At 51.5% G+C, this 6000-nt stretch overlaps 1 long non-coding RNA gene across 1 annotated transcript in view; it reads left to right on the top strand.

Moving 5' to 3' along the window:
- Positions 1-5348, top strand: part of LOC132344917 (uncharacterized) — an 11779-nt gene extending 6431 nt beyond the window's left edge. The window contains exon 2 of the long non-coding RNA XR_009493993.1: positions 4885-5348. This is a non-coding gene — a long non-coding RNA (uncharacterized lncRNA). The remainder of the gene's footprint in view (positions 1-4884) is intronic.
- Positions 5349-6000: the final 652 nt, after the last annotated feature.

Raw genomic sequence — 6000 nt, forward strand, 5'->3', positions numbered from 1 at the left:
GTTAAGTGACTTACCCAGGACTACAGAAGTACTATACAGTGGTCCTATAATGAAAACCTGGGGTCCGTATTCACGGCCACTGCCTTAGGCTGCCTTCCTGTATTATAAGAGGAATACACCCCGAAGGATGGAGGGGCTCTGGCCCAGCCCAGGGCTGTTATGGGTCCTCTGCTCAGCTGGACTCCACTGGCCGCTCTGAGTCCCAGCCCCTGGGGCGTCCCTTCCTTTCCCACCTTTCCAGGGAGTGTTCCCTCCACAGTCTCAGGTCCTGAATTCCCCAGGCAAAGCCAGCCACATTCTTTGGGCTGGGGTCCAAGTTTATTTAAGAAGAGGAAAATGTTATTATGGAAATTACAACAGCTTTACGAAACAGCGTCGCTGTATCAATCCAGGACCACAAGAATGCTCATCAACTTAATAGCTTCCTGTTGGGAGCCTTTCAAGTTACGACTGAAACTGGCAGGCATCGGGGCATGGGAGTGGGGCCAAGCAACTGGGTGACACCGCACTCCGCCCCCTGCCCTCGGGATGAGTGGCAGAGTCCCAGCAGGAGACCACAGGGGACCCTCCCTGCCTGCTCCTGCCTGCATCCCTGAACAAGACTGCAGCTTGGGCTTCCCATTCTCAAAGGTGGAGCCACAGTGGTGATGGTGGTGGTGGTGATGTGTGTGTCTCCAGGTAGCAAGCAGGGAGGAGAAGCCTGGGGCTCCTCCTTCTACCCACCCCATTCCACACCCACAGCCTGACTCAAGTACAAACACAGTTGTGATCCTTAGACCTTCTTCCAAAGCCAGTGTGGAGGGTCTGTGGCTAGGTCCCTGATAAGGACAGGCTTTAGGAAAGGGACTGCTTTCTTTAACTCCTAAGCCCAAAAAGAGAGAAAGCCAGGACTTAACTCTTTTTATCTTTAAAAAAAAAAAAAAAAGGAGAAGAAAAGAAAACCATTAAAGTGAAATTCCTGGGGCTGAGAGCAGCCAGGAGTCTGGCACGTGTCTCCTCCTCGGTAATTATCTGGCATTTAGCACCTCTCTTCCCAGCACTTGTAATTAGCAGGGAAATTAAGATGCTGTCATTCTACCTCCCAGCTTCTCTCTGTTATGCCCAGAGGCCCAGAGAGGGGAGGGTATCAGTACACCAAGAATTGAGACTAAAACTCAGGGGGGACTGAGAGGGGACATTTGACAGGAGAGCAGTGGTGGGTCCTGGAGGGAGCACTTCCTGCCGCCTGCAGCCACAGCCATGCCTTTTGTCTGAATTTCTGGAGTGTATGCAAGGGTACTACGCTCTCTCCCATGGGATGCTGTTATGGCGCTGATGAAAAGACTAGGCTCCAGTGGAGTCTCATTGCCTTCACCAAGATTTTCACAGAGGCTCTTTGGTGCCCACCTCGGTGCTAGACCCTGAGATCAGGGATGAATCAGATACACCCGGAGTTGTAGATGGTCCCCAGGGAAAGGATATGGCATTTGGTTGGGGAGGGGGTACAACCATAACACAAGGCTGAATGTGACAAGAGTTGAAGGAGGCAGGATCAGTTATAGAATTTGGAGGGACTTACTGAAGATGTGAATTACTGGAATTCTAAATAATTTCAGACAGCAACAGCAGAAGATTAAACCAAGCATATGGGCTCTTCTAAGGGACTCTGTGAGCTGCATACTCATGAGGCCAGCCCTGGATCGAGGGCAGTGTAGGTATTTCCAATTAAGAAAGATTTCTTTTTTTTTTTTCAAACTTTGAACTTTTTATTTTGTATTGGGGTATAGCTCATTAACAATGTTGTGATCGTTTCAGCTGAACAGTGAAGGGACTCAGCTGTACATATACGTATATCCATTCTCCCCCAGACCACCTTCCCATCCAGGCTGGCACATAACACTGAGTAGAGTTCCATATGCTATACAGTAGGTCCTTGTTGGTTATCTGTTTTGAATATAGCAGTATGTATATGACTTGCCCAACCCCCTAACTATCCCTTTCCCTCTGGTAACCAGAAGTTTCTTTTCTAACTCTGTGAGTCTCTTCTGTTTTGTAAGTTCATTTGTGTAGTTTATTTTTAGATTCCACATATAAGGAATACATATGGAATATTACTCAGCCATTAAAAAGAATGGAAAATGCCATTTGCGGCAACATGGATTGACCTACAGAGTGTCATACTGAGTGAAGTTAAGTCAGACAGAGAAGGGGAGATATCAGATGACATCCCTTATACAAGGAAGAATTCTTAAAGGATGCAGTATTTGAACTGGTCTGGTTCAAGAAGTCAGCTTTGCTTAACAGGAAAATTACCTTTACTCTATGTGGCCAGTTTTCTCATCCTTCAAGACCTCAGTCAATGCCCTCTCCTCCAGGAAGTCTTCCCTACTAACTCCATGCTGGAATAGGACTCTCTAGGCTCTCATAGCTCCACTCCTTCACCCCCTCCAAACCTGTGCTTCCCTAGACACCTTACCTATTTCACTCCAGTACAGATGACCAGTTTATACACCTGCCTCTTTGGCTAGCTCATGTGCTCTCTAAAGACAGGTCTATGCCTTATTCCTGTCTTCATTCTTGGTGGCCCACAGAGGGCCTGGATAAGACAGGTGTTCAAAAGTGATTGAAGAATGAACGAACACCCCCAGAGTGAGCAACTTGAAAGAAGACTTGATTGTGCTTAGGGAACACAAGGATGAATATTTATCCATGGGCCAAAAAGTTAAATTGGGATTTGATCAGAAAGGCCCTAAATGACAAGCCAAGGGAAGGGTTTGAGCTTTTACAGATGGATCTGGCTGCTCTAAAGAAGATGGCTGGGAGTGGAAGATGGGGGTGGGAGGGAAGGAGCTGTAAGCCAGGCAGAAAGAGCAGTCAGAAAGCTGTAACCATGATCCAAGCCAAAGGTCAGAGTGGCCTGGACCAGATAACAGCCATGGGAATGGAGAGAGGGGAAGAGCTGGATGGGAGCTTTGAAGCCCCAGCCACCCTGGTGGCAGCAACACTGGGTCACCAGCCAGCTATTCCAATTATTCATAGAAAATCAATCCCATTCCGTGGAGACTCAGATAAAACTCATGCACAGTAATGGATGGAGAGCTTAGAGTGAGGAGATAAGAGGAGGCCCCGGGTGTGGGGTGATCAGGTGGGGCTTTGCAGGAGGGGGAGGAATGGTAAGAGGTTATCAAAACAGCCCTCAAATAGCAAAGGCTCAGAGCCGGTCTGCCCAGCTGTGGCTGCAGAGGGACACACAGGCTCACCCCCAGGCCTGGGAGAGCCAGGCCTAGTGGTCCTTGGGCATTAGTCCCAGCAGCAGGGGAGACTGATTGAATCTTGCTACCCTGAGATGACATTGGAGGTCTGATACCCTCTATTAGGAGACCAGGGGCAAGGGGCATGGATGTGGAACAGGCGGGGTACCCTCTGGGGCCCCTTTCAGCCCTGGCTTTCTGGGATCCCAAGTCCATGAATCACCACTGTGGCATTTTGTCTGTAGGATCAGGGAAAGCACGGTCTGTTCTCCAGCACAGGGCAGGCGCTGTGGGAGACGGAATAATGGAGCCCACTCACTCAAGCTGGGCCACAAAGCCTGTGTCCCATCAGCCTCAGTCCCTCCCCAAACCCTGGAAAGGGATCACTGAGCTTCCCATCCTCTGAGAAGGGAGAGAGAATATGGGTGTGAGAGAGCTTTGCCCCGGGAAGAAAGGGAGACTGAGAAACAGTGGTGCTTCCCAGAGCAGAGAGGGTCGAGGAGGATCAGTGCCTGAAGTAGAGAGAAACGCTAAAAATAAACAACCAGTGCTCACATAGTACCCACCACTGTGCCAGGCATTGTCCTGGATACTTGCCTGAATTAGCCAGGGTCAGTCTCACAATCCTCATTTTCTAGAAGAGGAAACCAAGGCTGAGTTGAAGAAAAATTTCCATAAGTTCCCACAGCTGAAGATGCAGAGCTGGGCACTTGAACCCAGGCAGTCAGGCTCCCTTCTATCTCTGCTCTGTAATGATCTTCTGTTTGCAAAGAGCTCGCTCTGTTCCAGGCACTGGTATCACTTGGCCCCTGGGAGAGGTCATCATCCCCATTTTACAGATGAAGAAGCTGAGGCTCAAAGAAGTCTGCTTATAAACCCGTCTCCCAGAAGTAGCAGAGCCGGGATGTGACCTCACAGCTCCCTCGAGTCTTGCACCCCCACTCCAGGCTCTGCAGGACTGGGGGTCTGTGCAGTGGACCCTAAAGAAGCAAGCGATGGGGCATCTCCAGGGGAGGGCAGGGCCCAAGGGGTCCCCTTCCCACCCTCTTCAGACAGCTTTTCCTCACAGCTGTGGATGGAGGCAGCCGGAGGTGCGCCCGAGAGTCCCCATCTGCCGACACTCAGGCCTAGGAGGAGATAGCACTTTTTATCTCTGGGGCGAGTTCAAGAGTTTATTCCCCCCCGGGCCAGTGGGGAGCCTGGTGCCCATTCTTGGAGGGTGTCCAGTGACAGGACAGAAGGGGGCACTTGGTCTCCTGCTCTGCCGACACTCACTCCCCTCCACACCCCAGCATCACCCAAGGCCGGAAACATCTGGGACAGAGCACTTGGGTGTAGGCGCTGGGTCTGGTGGAGCCCAAGGCTGGTTCGGAGCAGTCAGGGGTGGCTGGTGGGAGGGGCAGAGCTCTGGGGTCAGGCTGAGGGGATATAGGTGTGGTCCCGGCTTCACCCCCTTCTCACTGTGCCACATCACACCGGGGGCTTTAAGCTCTGAGCTTCCGTTTCCTCCCTTAAAAACTGAATTAGTATTTCTATCTAAGAGAGTTCTCCTCAGGGTTAAAATAGCGAAGATATGTATTTCAGCCACCTGGCTCACAGCCTGACCAATAGCTGGGTCCCTAAGATTACCCCTCCTTTCTCGTTTGCACAACAGGAACTGACTCCAGTCACTGAAGCAAAGTCTGCTCCAGGATCCCAAAGACACAGGGAAGAGCTCAACCCTCCTCTCAGTGTTCCTGGGCCTCCCCTTGCCCTGTAGAGGCCAGAGCACATTCTCGGGGCATTCAGGGCCCCCAGGGGCCTGCTAGCTACCTGTGTCCAGGCCTCATTTCCTGCCTCCAGCCCCCAGGTGACTCATTCTCCCTGAACAAAGCAGGCCCTATCTTCGTTCCCCAGCGTAGCCTTCAAGGACCGGATCATCAGCGCCTCCTTTCTGAAGCCGCCCCCGGGCCCCTGAGGGAGAATGAATCACTGGCTCCACTCGGCTCCCACAGCTCTGAACTTACTCTGCTTTGTGCTGTGGGTCCAGCTCCAATGATCTGCCCCCCAGCACACTGTGAGCTCCTGCAGGACAGCACTGGGATCCCCGTCTCCTCATAAAATGCCTGCCAGCTGTCAGATCTGTGCTCGGAAAATGTTATGTAATCGATTAGCTAATTAATGAAAGAGAATGTCCCAGGACAGGAGCATCTCAGAGCTGGAGAAGACTTTCATCCCAGGGCCTCATTATCTAAATGAAGCAGCATGGATGTGGAGGAGGCTGAGATCTGGGGTGGGAAGGACAGGCCCTGGGACCCACAGTGAGATAAGAGCAGGATAGGCACTAAGAGGCTGCTCTCCACACCTGACCAAGGGCAGGGCGGTCAGTTCCGGTTCACAGTTAGACAGACATGGACCTGTAGGTGGCTCTCCACTGCCCCCTGAGGAAGTTCGTTTCTCATCGTGGCCTTCTAAGTCCCTTTGTGAGGTCGTCCCCATCGAGTGCTCACTTCTGCTTGTGAGCCTGACTTGCTGTTCTCAGTGCTGGGAACACCTGCCCCTCTGCCTGGCCAAAGCCTAGAATCCTTCAGGTGTCCGCGTAGATGTCACTTCTGCAGAAGATGCTCCCTTGTCCCCTGTGTCCCTCTTTGGCCCCCTGTGATCCCATCTGTCATACGAGGCTCTGATTGTTTCCGTGCCTCTCGTCTAGTCAGAGATTGTTCATCTTGTACCCCTAGTGCCCAGCCTGGAAGGAATGTATGTGAGTAAATGGATGAATGAATGAAGTATA

This window comes from Bos taurus, chromosome 3, assembly GCF_002263795.3.
Source record: "Bos taurus isolate L1 Dominette 01449 registration number 42190680 breed Hereford chromosome 3, ARS-UCD2.0, whole genome shotgun sequence".
Lineage (NCBI taxonomy): Eukaryota > Metazoa > Chordata > Mammalia > Artiodactyla > Bovidae > Bos > Bos taurus.